Source organism: Thamnophis elegans, chromosome Z (assembly GCF_009769535.1).
Source record: "Thamnophis elegans isolate rThaEle1 chromosome Z, rThaEle1.pri, whole genome shotgun sequence".
Taxonomy (NCBI): domain Eukaryota; kingdom Metazoa; phylum Chordata; class Lepidosauria; order Squamata; family Colubridae; genus Thamnophis; species Thamnophis elegans.
The window spans coordinates 94,719,211-94,735,471 of NC_045558.1; the positions used below are offsets into that span (position 1 = coordinate 94,719,211).

At 36.1% G+C, this 16,261-nt stretch overlaps 1 protein-coding gene across 5 annotated transcripts in view; it reads right to left on the bottom strand.

The window, feature by feature from the left end:
* The window catches only part of KANSL1 (KAT8 regulatory NSL complex subunit 1), a 161,911-nt gene that overhangs the window by 130,779 nt on the left and 14,871 nt on the right, over positions 1-16,261 (bottom strand). The window contains exon 1 of one of the 5 annotated variants that reach the window (XM_032236870.1): positions 10,170-10,877. The exons of 2 other annotated variants lie outside the window; for them this stretch is intronic. The gene's annotated coding sequence lies outside the window, so the exon portion shown is untranslated. Of the gene's footprint in view, positions 1-9,840; positions 10,106-10,169; positions 10,878-16,261 lie in introns of those variants that run through there. 2 more of the 5 variants (XM_032236873.1, XM_032236874.1) reach the window with 2 other exon arrangements.

Below are 16,261 nucleotides of genomic sequence, written 5' to 3' on the forward strand. Positions count from 1 at the left end.
CTTTATTAAATATTGTTCAGCTCAGGCATTCCCTAATCATGGAATCTTCAAGTACGTTTCAAATCCCACAATTTGCAATAAAGGTTATGTATCATATACAGTGTTCTATGTTCCACAGGCAAAATACAAAAAGCCAGCACTGCTCTTACCGGGGGAGGCAGAAAGCTAAACTAAATACAAAACCAGTTCAGAAAGGTATTTTCCATCAGTGAATCAAAACTGAACTCACCTAAATTTCCTCAACCATCATGATCATGAAAAAGAGGAATCATTTATTTAGAAAAAGGGATTTCTTTTGTATTTAGGAAAAGAATCTTCCCTTTCCCACTGCTAAAGGTCAAGAATCTTAATTCTTAGTATTCACAAAAAGGAATTTCCACCTGCACTTAACTTGACCCCAAATACAAACCATTGCTTTCCCCAAATAAACTTTATTTTCTAATTAGATGAATGAATTAATATATTTTAAAGATACTAAAGAATTATGAATTAAAAATATTTTTCTCAACTTAAATCAGAACTGAGCAAGCAGTTGAGACACTGCCCTTTACGCCTTCATTACAATCTCAGAATGCTAAGAAAGATGCAAAATGCTAGAGGTGACTAAAGATGTATTTGTCTAAATCTCAATTGTTTAATCCTAGGCAATAGCAAAATAGTGCCCTTCCCAGTATGTTGAACAACTTTCATTAGCCCCAGTCAGTATAGGCAATGGCAAGATCTGAGAAAACTGTGATCAAACCATGTGCAAAGCACCCAACTGCCTACTTATTCTCTACCATTTTCTCTAATTGTCCCATTAATTAGTAAGCCTGTAAACTGTAAATCTTTTTTTGGGTGAAAAGTTCAACACTCGTCCGCCATCTCAATATCTTTTTCAGTTCTATTGTTTAAATTGGAGACAAGCCTGTTTGCAGTATCCTAAAAATAGTTATACCACAGATTTATATAAGGGCTTTACACTTGCTGCTCTTCTTTACTAGAGACAAAGTAAGACAAAATAGCATTCTTTGTTCCCATTTCTTTCTTTCTTTTTGTTTCATGTAGAAACAGTAAGCCCAATGCAACTATAGTTTTGAACAAAAGAGTCAAATATAATTCCTTAGGATCAAACAAAACAGCCAACCAGCTCAACCACATTCAAGATGAGCAAAACAGCTTTTGTTCTCATATGCCATTTTTGGCACATATCTTCTTATTGGATTGGGATAAATAATTGGTTATTTTATTCAAGTAAAATATTTTAACAGAAATTGTAATTCATTTTTTTCTTCTTCTCTAGAAAATCTATCTTTTAATTTTCAGAACCACCATAGAACCATATTCATCACCTTATATTTATTTACCAAATACAATGCACCATTCTTCCCGGTTTTCACATAAACACTTCTTCCCACACAGGAAAGATCAATCAGTGAGATTATTCAACCTCAGTTCAGCCCCTCTTTTTTTTTAAGAGAAATTCCTTGATAAAATGTTTGGAGATTTCAGTATCTGTCCAACACATTATGAACACTATAATTATTTTATAGATTAGACAAACACTACTTCACAAGCATATTCTGAGTGAAGTGATTTGTTTTTAAGTTAAACACCATATCATGAGATTAGTTTGATATAGTGATATGGCACTGTTGTCATTGTTAAGGCAGCAGATCAGAAATCCCCAAACCATGAGTGCTAATCTCTCCTTAGGCATGAAGCCTACTGCATGACCTTGGGCCAGTCCCTCTTTTTTCTCAGCCCTATGAATAGGCAATGGCAATCCACTTCCCAAAAAATCTTGCCATCAAAACTGTAGATTTTACTATAGTTCATCGCACAGTCAGCACAAATGTTTAGATTGGATTTGGCATTTTTATCCCCCTATCAAGTCCTTCCCAAGGACCTGGGATAGGCTCTATTATTAAACCAATATATATAGCAGACCAATTCACAAACAAGCAACTCTGAGTGGCATGCAATAGAACTAAAAACAGTTGACAAATTCATTTTAAAAAGTATGAAAATCAAGCAAAACCAAAGAGTAATTAATGCTCTCTCTCTGCTGGATCTGAGAGGATAGGCAGGTGAAATCAGGAAGAGGAAATCCCTCAAACAATCCAGCCCCATGCTACTGGTTACCAGGAATCAAAAACTGACTTGAAGGCATATATACAGACACTAGACGTGCACACTTTTACATAGGAAAGCATGATTTCCACAAATATCCTATTTGTTTGGAAGACCAAACAAAATACAAGCAATTAAAATATTTTCTTTGATCAGTTATGAATCTTTTATTGTCAACTGCCATTCCACAATCAAATATAGTGTGCTGACTGAAAAGCATGAAAAGTGTAGTCAACAAATTTAGAGGAACAGAATTTGAAGAAGCATTACGAAGAAATTATGCTTTCCACTTAGCGCATTCAGTTGTTAAAAGCAGATAAAGGTAATAAATTTTAATCCTTCCCAGTTTCAAGAGTCCAAATCCTTTTTATTCTTTTCTCTTTCGCATTCCACATCCACCAATAAATATGATACATTGGTTCAGCAGTATGAATAGAGAGCCAGGCTCAAATCCTCATTCAGTGGACAACTTCAAGCCATCACTTTCCCACAATTTCCCTTACCTATCTGATGATACAATCTATTCAGAAATCAAAGAGGCCTCAAACCATGGCTCTTAGCTCCTACTCTTAGCCACTGTTTTTAAGTTTTCATCTACTTTTAACTTGCTGAATATAAACAGATGCAAAGACTCCAACTGCTAATAAGCAGTTGAAGTAAATGAAGTATTTAATGCAAATATGTTAAAATATGTTAAAATTAAAGACTAATATTGATCTATTTGTTTCATTCATCTCCTACACAGGAATCATGACATAGCATTAATAAGTAGTCATAAGTCATTTTTTTTTTCATTCTGAGGCTACAGAAATCTACAATCCTAAGAAACTATTTGCATCATGGTACTTTCTGCATCAAGTATATGATTTTACTCTTATCAATGCACATTTCTCTTCTATGCTTTCCCTAACACCTCCCACAACACAGAAAAAAACCCAATGCATTTGAAAGGTTATTTTATTTTTTATTAGAAAAGGGCTGCTTTTCAAAAACCAAGGATGGTTCATATTGCCTCTTTTAACAGTGGCCTTTTTGCAACAAGACAGCTCTGGCTAAATGCTTCAGCATTAAATATTTCCAGGTACACAGCTGGGGAAAAAATTTCACAGGAAGAAAAACAATTAAAGCTTTAGCCAATTTATTGAGCAGTAAATTATTTGGTAAAGCAAACAAGTCATTTCATTAATTACACAATTTATTTCCCTCTCTTCAAAATAGCTTATTTCAAGGCAGTTTACAAACAGCAGCAAATACTATTGAATCCAAACAAACCCAACTCTCAGTAATATAGTTAAATGAATTTCAAAGAGAGAGGGGGAGAGAGAAAGAATGGTCTACTAAAAAAAATTCATCTGGAATTTAAACAAATAACATAAAAGCATTCCTTCGTTGAACTATGTTGTTTTTTTTAATATGCCATAAGCAGTCAGGAGTATTTTGGAAAATGTTTAACCTGGGATAGACTTTAAAAGAGAGAACAGCAAAGCTAACCTTGTCCTAACAGAAAGAAAGAAAAATGTAGATGTTTAAGATCTATCTAGTAAGAGATGTGGTTTCCAGTAAGAATAGGTAGGTCTTTTTTGACCTGTGGGCACATTTGAAATTTTGAGAGCATTTTTTAAGCAGCCCCACAATATTTGTCCAGACATGTTCCATTGCTCACATAAGCCCTTTTATCAGAAAACAAGACAGTGGACATTGCTTACTACTACAGCTTTCCAGTCTTTTGAGTGACAAAGATACATATTTCCAATTAAATTCCTACAGGCAAACTGGAAAATAAGGATGAACTTCCAATTTCATTTTTAAAATGATATATTTTAAGAAAATAAATTAGATAGCTAAGAAGCATAGCAATATTTAGAAAAAATGTGGTATAACACTGTCCCAGGAATAACTGCTTCCAAAGAGTTTACTGGATCACTGCAATATATTATTCTGAAAAGACTACTGCTGGTGCACCACAGTCTTAAATTTAAACAGTCTATGCCAGAGGTTATTAGAAACAAAAGGAAAGTTTAGGAGCACTTCAAATTACATATCTAATGTTTCAGAGTGGGATACAACTTGGTCATAAGATTTACTCTTTGCTTTCCTAAAGGGAGTTTATTGAACCTGATTATTATTGAATTTTCTTCTTTCAAAGATTACCAGCCAAAAAATAAGGGAGCCTTATCAACATATTGATAAAACCCAACCCAAAAAATCCAATGTCCTGTCTCTGGATTTTGAAAGAGAATTATTTAAAAATGACAAAGGAACCATGCAGAATACTGCAGTATATGTGCAAAAAAAGGAAAATGGATTTCTGAAAATAGCTATTTAGTAGTAGTAAAATGTTTCCAAACCTCATTCAGAAACAAATCTTGATAACACTGAAAACCAAGAAATCCTGAGAACCAAGATCTCACTTTAGATGTTTTATCATCATGGCCATAAAGAATTTCTTTTTATATCTGAGCACATATACACACATACACCAAGCATTAATACTACCAAGGTATTTTGTTTACAAAATTAAACCTACTACAGCAATGCAAATAATCAGTCTCATAAACTGTAGAGTTGTAAGGCAATTAATTCAGGAATGGAATCATGATTAGCTGGCCAACTGTAATGATAATCTTCATGATTCAACTACTTTGAGAAGTCAGTTAATGGCAATTTTAAGAAAGTTATATCAGCCTATTCCAGGGCTGTCAAACTCCCGGCCTACAGTTGCGTCACCTGTTGGCCATGGCCCCACCCAGTTTAGCAAGGGGGGGGGATCCCGATACAGCATGTTGCTGTGACATGAGTTTGACCCCCCTGGCCTATCCCATGTAAAATAATTAATATACTGGGAGTCACAAGAAAAAAAATAGGACAATCATGAAAATAAATACTGGTCACCACAATTTTATAATTTATTACTTTTATTATCTCTTGCTTATTTTTAAAAAAATTAAAAGTGGTATTTAATTTTTTTTCTGATTTACTCCCAATTTTCACTGATCTTTTTTTTTGTGGCACATCCTATTTGGCTCCTTAACATTAACTATTAATACAGGTAATTTATGTATGAAATATCCTTTGTTTGCTGTAACAAAATTTAGTAAATTCTTGCAGGTAAGCTGCTGGTCTAACTATAATGTTATTCCAGTAGCAAAAGACTAAGTTGTATAACAGAAGCTAAAAGCCTGATCCAGATCTAGTCATTCACACTTAAACTGTCGTTATTCAGATCCATTGTTCTGGGAATGCAGATTCTTAGTTTTTCAGACACAAAAGAGCACTTTGTATTAGCTATAGCAGCTGTAAGTATGAAATCTCTTTGGTTATAAGGCCAACAATCCTAAACTTATAGGATTCCAATAATTACAAACTATGTTCAAGGTTACTATATCTTCTTGATCTCCCAACTCCCCCAACATAGTAAATTATTGCTTTTCCCCTACTACCATATATGGTTTGAATTCAGTTGCCTTCATTTGGACAAACATGGTTAATGCTGATAGACAGGCGAAACCTGAAAAGGATTTCACTTATTTCAAGTAAGATCTATTTTAATAGATACATTATCAGAGAAATCAATATCCCAGAAGCTGTTTAAAAGTTATGGATTTTTTTTTCTCAAACATACCTTTTAAACAGATTCTATCATTTCCCATGCAGCAATCTTCAAAAGTCCAGCCCTTAAAAACTTGGGCGCTCCAAATGACACCACTGAATATCAATGGCAAGAGGTCAATATTTAATATTTGTGAAAATAAAGAACATGAATATCCATTAGACATTCAAAAGACTTAACACAGCTATTTTACTTTTAAAATGCCAAGTCCACAAGCAATTTCAAAGGCCCCTAATTTCAGTTTCACCAAGGGATATTTCTAGTGATACAAGCTCTATCATTGTAGCCCATGAAGATCATTTATTTTCAATACAACAATTAGCTGCTAAAAAATTACTTGGTCTATTGAAGTTCACTAGAAGATAAGCTGTTTACAAGGACAACTTCAATAGTCAAAAGATGTCAGAATTCACCAGATCTTTTTTGGTTTTATGACAACTGTAAGGTAACTTAACGAAAACTCAGAATTTTAAAACAATATATGAAAAAGCAAACATGCTGATTATTTTCCCATTTTAATCAAGGCTCTAAACCTGTATTTTATTTTATTTTTAAACCAATCTGCTAACATAACAATAGGAAATTAAATTCATGACACATATGATTAAATCAACTTCTTATAAAATAAGACAAATAAAACCAGCAGTTGAACATCAGAAATAAAAAAAATTCATGAATATTTCTGTACAGTTTTGCAGCTATTTTATTCTCCTGCACTTTGACTAACTTTGCTAATGATATAAATTATTAGATAAGTATCTTCAATATGTTTCAAATCCTGATTCAACAAAGGCTCCTTTGAAGTATAAGTTAGATATGATTTCTATCTTCCTGTCAATATATTTATCCCCTAGAATTTTCTTTTATAACTTTTCTATAACTTGTTTTTTAATTTATGACCTTAAAAAACTAAAGTTCCCTTTCCTTAATTTGTAAGGACATGAAATATCTTTATGCCCAGTAGTAAAGAAATTCACAGTTATCAAGTAAACTATGCCTTAACATTTCCATTTTAAGTATGAGCAAAAATATCTAACATAAAACACATCTAAATGAAATAACCAGCTTCCCTATCTGAAATAGCAGATCCCCAGCCAAATGTGTTGGGCTACAATTCCCAGCCACCATGGCTAAAAACTAAATATATTCTGTCATATATAGCTTTTAAAGCTTATTTCTACTTTACATCATCAAAATGATTTGTGATAGCTACAGCTACATTCAGAAGAAGCAAAAACAAAAATACCTCAAATACGTAATACATCTGGTTTGTTCTATCTAGCATCAATGAATTGGAGTTTCCTTATCCGATAGCAAAACCTCACCTGTGAATATGTGAACCGCAGCCCAAAGCATTTTAAAAAAGGGAAAAGAAGACCAAACTCAAAAGAACACTGAACATTGCACAACTAAGTTGGAAATGATGAGAACCACTGTTTAGAAAACCAGCCTAAACAAAATGCTGATCAGTCTTCCTAGCCTACTGGAAGGGTAGAAGAGACTGCTCCTGATTATTATGAAAAAGCATAATATTTATACCCACTTGCAAATAATGGGTTGGCTGTATTCATAACACTTAGACCAGGGGTGTCAAACTTGCACCATCATGGGGGTGTCACATGACTATTGGGACTTTTCCCCCTTTGCTAAACTGGAGGGGGAGCAGCATGTGATGCATCTGCCCACAATTATGAGATAGGTGATTAGAGAATGACTAGCCCAAAGCCAATCAGTGAGCTTCTGTAACCTATGTTTCCTCTTCCTAGTCCAGCAGCATCTTAATCATGATAGCAACCTGGTTCTAAAAATAAGGATAATTTTACATTTTAGATGTTACTAAAGAGTGATTTCTTAAAAGACAGTATTAAATTTATCTTATTAAATATTGGGCATTAAGTTTTAAATCTCAGGAATATGACATTCAGAAATTCCAGCAATGTCATAACTTTAAAAAAATATTTAAGTTTTGTGAAGAACACATTTGAGAAAATGGGATCTTATTCATAAGTTACCCAATTGCATAACCATTCATATGAATAATGTTTCATTGCGTTAAGAAACTGACTTCAATATGAGTTATGTTTTACAACTGAATCAAACACACTGGTTTAAATTATATCTAATAGGAATCATCATTCATCAACAGTAGACAGTTATACAGCAGAATCCTATGTAACTTTATTTAGAAGTCACTTCAGTCAATATAGGAACCCAACAAACTATTTTATTCAAGTTAAACATAATTTACTATAAAGTTTAAAGACAAGCAACTTGATTAGCCTTCATGTTTTATCTTAGTGCAATAACGCTACTGTTCTAAAGATTGTTTTCCATGTTTAGCTTGAACAATTCAAAAAAGTAGTTTCTAGAGTTTTTGACAACCAGAAGTACTTTTTACAACATTTAATAACTGCAGAAAAGCTTTTTACCTGTTTTATTTTTAGAATTATGCATCATAGGTAGAGTAAATACTGGTATGAGCCATCATGCAATTGCAAGAGAGAAAGAAACAATTTTCTAGTGCTTAGAATACAAACACCAAGTTAATGTTCTCATATTATTTTAAAGTGGCAGCAAACAATTATGCAACACTGAACAGGTTTTAAATCAAAGGATTGAAAATGTCAATTTCCCTTCCAAACTAAGGTTCATCTTATTTTTAACAACTATCTCATTTCTGAACTGATCTAGAAGGTCAAATAGTGAGACAGAATTTTCAATTTTAAGGAAAAAAAACTGAGTTATATTTGGTAGTTTACTTTAAGTACAAAAGCAGTGCCATTAATTCTAAATTATCAGTGATAAATACAGACAGCATAACATGTTTCACTAGGGGAAATTCACTAGAGTAAGCAAGACAAGTCTAATTAAGGAGGAAAACAGCATGCTCATAAGTACAAATGAGTAAATATACTTGATAGTAAGAACCAACTTCCTAGCACACCTTCTATACTGCTTATTACATTGATCCAAGTCTATATTCCAAACAGCAATTTCAAATTCTATTACAATAAAAAGGGAAATATCACACAATAGACATTAAGCAAACAAGTATAATTTAGGTAAGCCTTCCCCAAAACTATATTAAAAGTTTGGTTGGTTAGAATATATAAATAAGCCCCATAATAACATTGAAGTTGCTTTAGAAAGTACCATGAAAGAAGAGATGGAAAAAGAAGCAAATTCATTGTTGATTGTAAAAGCTACAGCTATAAGGATACAGCATGCAGTCTCCACAAGGCGCACACAAAAATGACTGCCAACCAGCCACGTGACGACAAAATCTCCAATACAGGCGCGCTCACGGGGGCGCGCGCACACACAAGATGTTTGAGAATGGAAATTGGGGGTAGGCTTGGACGGATGTGATGGAACTTTGGGAACGCCGGAGTTCGAATGTTAGCGAGAAGTAAATTGGAAAGCAGCGTGTTTATGAAAGGGGGAGGAGACAAGGAAGCAAGCGACTAATACAAAGAAAATAAACATCTTCCAATTGGAAAGCTTTCTGCGTTAACAGAAGAGCAAAGCCTTCAAGTTAAAGTGGCGCCACAAGAAACCAGATTTTCTTCTTCCCCTCCCCCAATTTGCATTGGAACCGCAATACTTCGCATAATCGCGCACATACATGGCTAGTTTTAAATGCCACTTTAACAATAACAATAACAGCGCAATCGATGGACGGGCCCGTTACAGAAGACGTTATCGTGTTGCGTTGAATGAGGGAAGTACTTTACAAGTGCTATTGTAAAAAGGACAGCGGGAGTGGTCGCCTTTATTCCAAACATTAAACAAAGTCAATCTTTTCCAATTCCCTCTTCCCCACCCCCTAACATAGACGACCGGCTGCAGTGCTTATTCCCTCCCTCCCCCACTCCCGTCCCACACTTAACTGTTAAGGGAAACTAAAAGCTCTTTTGTAACCCTATAAAAGCGCGATTACTCCAAGCTGCACAGCTTTATGGCTTTCCAAAGGCAATGAGGTAGAGAAGAGATCGCATTGTAGTTGCAGGACAGCGCAAACGCCAGAGAGTGTTGCAAACACATAACAGGTAAGAACGGGAAAGTAGCAAGGAAAAAGGGGAAAAACGTATCATGAAGAATTAAGAACGTGGCAGTACCTTACACTTCGACTGGAAAATAAATAACTGGACAAGTAAGTTTCATTATAATTTACGGCTTTTTAAAAAAAGAAAAATCTCTCCGCAAAAAAAATGCACATCTTAGAACCAGAAATTAAAAGGCAAACGAATCGCAAATCGAAGACAGGGGGGAGGGAAAGAAATAAGGGTTATAGAAGTTGTTTTCTGGCCGATGCGGGCTCGCGCGGGGTACAGGCAGCCAGTAGCGCTAACAAAGACAGCGACAGAAGGGCCGAGCAAGGGCAACGGGAAAGCCAAGCAATCGAGTAAAGCAGGCAAAAGCAAAGCAAGCAGGCGGCGACACCTACCACGTGACGGAGCTGAGAGCAGAGTCCGGGCGGATCCGGGCCGACGCAAAATATATATATATGTATGTTGTAATAATAAAAAAGGGCGCAGTTTGCAAACAAGGAGAACGCGAGTAGCAGAATCTTCTTCCTTCACTCCCGCCACCACAAATACTCTTCTCGCCGCTGCTGTTCTCTCTCGGTCGCTCCCCTTTCTCCCCCTTCCTTCCAGCCCCAACTCCCCCTTTCCCTGCCCGCCTGCTCCCTGCTCTTCTGCGGGCAAGGAGGGCGGGCGGGCAGGAAAAGGGCTGGGGAAGGAAGGGACTCGGGGAGGGGGGGCGGGAAGGTTGCCTTCTCTTTTGCAACCGTCCCCACCCCACGCACCGAAGAGGAGGGAGAGAGGCGGCGGCAGCGATGAGGGGGGGAGAGAAAAAAGGTGCTCCTGGCTTTCTCCCCCCGGCGGCGGCGGCGGCTGTTGCGGTGCCTCCTCCTCCTCCTCCTACTGCAAAGGAGGGTCTCCCGCTCTTCTTCAAAGTGGGGCACAATGTGCAACAGTCTCTGCGGCGTTTCCTCCTCTCCGCCTTCACCCCCCCTTTTTTGCTTTCGTACCCGACCCTCCACCCGCGTACAACAGAAGGCAGCCGCAGCGATCGCGGAGGTGGCGCTACTGCTGTTTTTCTGCTGCTAGATAATGTTCGGGGGAAAAATGGCGGCTGAGCTCCTTCTCTGCTCTGCCCTCCTCCTCCTCCTCCCTTTAATCGGAGAATGCACCGGGCAGGCAAGGCAGGGGGAAGGGAAAGCAAAAAGAAGTGGGGGGGGGGATTAAACACAAAAAGGGGGGCGCTAGCGCCACCGTCGGTTTCCCGTGCGCACTGCGGGGTTAAACTACAGCTTTGCAGCTAAAAACCTGGTTTGCGCGCGAGCCAGACAGCTACCAAAGCAAGTTAAAAAGGCGCGTGCACCCGGCGCAGACGGAAAAATGAATGGCTCGACGGCTAATAGAAAATGATCAATCAATGCAGGAGGAACAGCAATCAACTGCATACGCCGGAAGATCTGTGGAGTTAAGAGCCATGAAAACTATTAAAATATCCAAAGGATTGGTAGGACTGACTAAAGCATATCTTTAGGAACAAAATATGTCTGTGATATTCACAATATATCGTAAAACTGCGTGCCAAAACATCTACCACCAGTCTTTCTCAGTAATGGGGCATATTACAAGGGTAGAATCTTTTCAGAATCTATTAGTTTTATCTTTTGCAGGGAGGAAAAGAAACCAAACAGAATAAAAAAGATGATAGGATCAAACTGATTGTTGAAAGTTATTTATAGGAAGTACAAATTATTAACTATCAAGTAGTCAAAATTGGGGTTTTATTATACTGCAATCTTCCAAATCAAGCAAGTTGCTGTTTGGCAATTTGTTAAGTATTACAATGTATACTTTCTCTGAAAACATCTGGCAGACTCAATCACTAACTCTGACCCATTCATTTTAATAATAGAATTCTGTTATTTTCAATTATAGTGCATAAAAAGAGGAACATATCTTTCTAACAATGCTGAAGTATGTTGAATTACACTGAAGTAGGCCAATGCACTAAAAACAATGCATAATAGCTATGTAGACATTCAGCCAATTGGGTTCAGCAGGGTTTAACATATGCAAATACAACCAATAAGATACATTGCTTTTTGTTTGTTTTACAGATGGGAGAATTTTCTTTGAGATCTAGAAAATTCCTATAGAAGAGAACTCCATAAATGCAAAGCAGTAACAACAGGTCTTATGCAGCTATGTAGGCCAATACACCTGTTTCCTAAAAAATTCCAGATGCTTTGAACTAAAATTTTCCCTGTGTTGGGAATTGTGGGAAAGGCACTGAATTGAAGCAAATTCAATAGTTTTCCACCTAGCATATTTGTCTGCACAATCTCCTAAATGCTGGAACATCACATGAAAACCAAATGCTTTTGTCTTAACTACCATACATAAATCTTAGATGTTCCTTTGCAATGCCAGTTAAAACATACACACACAACTCCAGGTATGCCACACAATTATAAATGCAGTGCTGGCTAACCAGCCTACTATAGCATCACAATGCCCCTGTTATACATTTTGGCAGATCCTAACTATTCCGATAAATAAAATTCTACAAACTCAGGTTTTACTTTCAGCCACTAGTCTCTCTATACCTCTGTAATATAATTTTTTAGTAAAAAGTTTAACAATTTTAAAAAACCCTCACTTTTGAAGTGGTAGATTTACTATTAGAAATGCTAACAGTTCAGTACACTAACGTAAATGAATTTTAATAAGATTCCTTAAGGAAGGAACTTACATTTCCCACCAGCACCACCAAGTGTCTGATAAGTTTTTTCTCTTCTGTTTTGCTTAATTTGCAGCCTTATAACCTAATGCAATGATTTAGATTACTTTAGGTATTCATGCAATGGCAAATATTCCCTTCATCCTTCCAGATATGAGTCCAAAGAATCATACATTATAGTAAGCCATTGTTTGCATATAAAAACTACAATTGCATACAATAATAAGCTAAAGATTCTCAAATTTTGTGATATTAAGACCCCCTAAAATGTTGAATTGTTTCTTGTTACAAAAAAAATCCACCATGAATCAAAATAACAACTTAAAATGAAATAAATATATCATTTATTTTGGGCAGCCATATTTTCATCTTAATATCATATAAAAATGTAATGAAACAGACTCATACAGATTCCAAAGCCTATGAATATATTAAACTGAAGACACAAAAATAAATCCAAGAGAAGCAAACTCAATAACTGATGGTAATGTCAATGGATGACCAACATCCAATAAGTTTATCACATGATCAATAGGTGTCAGTTGCAATAGTCTGCAGACATGAGATTTTTATTAATCCCAATCCATAAAGAACCCTGTAGTCAAATTATAGAGACACAATCAACAGCAGACATAAATACATTGAATCAGTTTGTAAATTAGCTATACAATTTTTTTCATTTCAAAATAATATTCTGTAAGAAATAGTAATTTAAATAAATACTGGAAGTTCTTAAAAGAAATTTAATATTTAATCTTAGTAACTTAAGTCTAAGCCCCCCCATATATCCCCAGATAGTTTGTGACTTTCTGGGGTTCACAATATGCTAAACCATAATCGAAGGACAGATGTTCATATAGTGTCTACATTTAAGGATTAGGAAAAGAAGCAAGTAGCAGTAGGAGTGAGAAATAAGTGATATAAAGTGTATGATACATACAGCTTGGACTGAAATGTTCTATTTTCTGAAAAATTATTGGGCATCATCATCATTATCTAATTCAAGCCATCGCTATCAAAAAATCAAAAACATCTGCTAGTCCATCCCACTTCCTTTACATGGAGAACCTGAAGCTATTTGGAAAAACACCATCTGAATTGCTGCTCAAAACTGTGTGTGTGTGTGTGTGTGTGTGTGTATATGTATGTATGTATATGTATATGTATGTATATACATATACATATACATATACATATACACATACATACATACACACACACACACACACACACACACACACACACACACACACACACATATATATATATATATATATATATATATGACATCGCAATGGAGCTTTGACTGGACAATTCTGCCACACTCGCCATCAAACAGGAAAAACAGTGAAAACTGAAGGAATCAAAATGTCTTATAATAATAACATCAAGAATCTGGATGAAGATGATCACTACAAATATCTGGATATCCTTCAAGATGACAACATCAAGCACACTGAAGTCAAGAAAAAACATTAGAAATGAATATATCAAAGACAGTGAAAGTCCAAATTCAATGAAGGAAATACCATCATAGAAATAACATCTGGGCAATTCCAGTCACACAACTGGACTCAGGCAGAACTAAAAGCCATGGATAGAAAGATCAGAAAACTAATGACAATGAAGCAAGCCTTTCATCCTCACAGCAACATAGGCAGATTCTACCTACCAAGGAAATTAGGTGGGCATCTATATTGCAAGTACATCAGATGGTTAAAGAAAAAAAAGCATTGGAAAATATTTGAAGGACAGTAAGCAAATGCACTGAAACCAGTATACCAGGAAGCCTTACTAACTACTGGTAAAACTAAAATTGGCCTACAAGAAGGACCAAATGAGGAAGAGAATGGAGGCATGGGTAGACAAAACACTATAAAACCAATACATTAAACAAACAGCAGGGGAAACAGATGATAACAAGACTTGGCAATGACTAAGAGCAGGACATTTGAAGAAAGACAAAGGGCTAATTCTGACTGCACAAGTGCAAGCCTTAAGAACAAATGCATATACATGCATACAAAGACAGCAACAGACAGCAAATGTCACCTATGTAAAGAAGCTGAAGAAACAGTGGATCACAGCATAACAATGGTGCATTGGAAGATTTGCAAGAAATATCATTTGCGTGAAAGCAAAAACTGGTGGGATCATAAAATACCGAAAGTCATAGAAAATGAAGAAGTTAAATTGCTCTGGGACTTTAGAATTCAAACAAATGGACACCTACCACATAATAACCCAGATTTAACAATTGTCGATTAAAAAAGAAAAAAAGTCTGGATAGTGGACATGGCAGTATCTGAAGATAGCAGAACAGTAGAGAAAGAACTGAAGAAGATCACAAAATTACAAATGCCTCCAAATAGAAACAGACCAACTATTGCAGAAGCAAGCAAAAGTAGCCCCAATAGTAATAGGTGCCTTGGGTGCAATCCCAAAACAACTGGGGCATCGCTTGAATACCACTGGCATTGACAAATTCACTGTCAATCAATTGCAAAAGACAGCTTTACTCAGAACAGTTAATATTCTGCAATGATATCTGTAACACCATCAAACATTCAGATTTGCCTATCCCAGGTCCTTGGAAAGGATTTCATAGATAGACAAAAATATGCCAAATCCAGTCGGAACATCTGGTTACTGGTGCAACGAACAACAATACCAATAATAATAGTTAAACTGTGAAAGAGGAAAAAGGGAAGCAAAAGAGCCTCTGCTGAAGGAGAACAAGGGAAATCTCTTGAAAATAATAAGATTGAAAGCAGAATATCAAAAGGAAACAATTGAGCATTGAGTTTATAACTGGAAAAAGAAATCTATGCACAATCAATACCTGAAGGACATTGAAGGAAAGGTACATACAAAGCAAACATAGAGATGGTTGAAATCAGGGGTGCTGAAGAAAGAAACTGAAGGCTTCATTTTGGCTGTCCAAAACAAGCCCTGCAGACCAATTCCATGAAAGCAACACTCAATGTGTCAGTGACAACAGCAAATGTTACTTATGCAACACTAAAAATAGTTTCTTATTGCAGCGGATCACCTTATCAATAACTGCAGCAAAATCTCATGAACTAATTATCTACAATGTCATGATGGAGTTGCCAAAATCATACATTGGAAGCTTTGCTAGAAGTTTGGGTTCAAATTTACTGTAAAAGCAAAAACAAAAATTACTGGGAATACCAAATTGACAAAGTTCTTATAAATGAACAGGTCAGAATCTCGTGGGATTTTTGAATCCAAACAGACAGACATCTGGCCCACATACGGCTAACATCGCTATATACTCCTATATACTCAGATGTTACATTAATAGCTCTTAGGTTCTTGTTTAGGACTTCAACTGTTAAGTTTTTACCAGTCCCAGAGTGTGAATCAAATTGAAGATTAAATCTAATAATAATAACAACAACAATAATGACAATAATGACTATAATAACAACTTTTGTGAAGTCAAAACTATGAGCCAAGGTGGCGCAGTGGTTAAATGCAGCACTGCAGGCTACTGCTAGATCAGCAGGTCAGCGGTTCAAATCTCACCGGCTCAGGGTTGACTCAGCCTTCCATCCTTCCGAGGTGGGTAAAATGAGGACCCAGATTGTTGGGGGCAATATGCTGACTCTCTGTAAACCGCTTAGAGAGGCCTGAAAGGCCTATGAAGCGGTATATAAGTCTACTGCTATTGCTATTGCTATTGTTTCATGATTAAAATAATTCAATTACATTGAAAATATAATTTGAAACAGATGACATATAATTTGAATT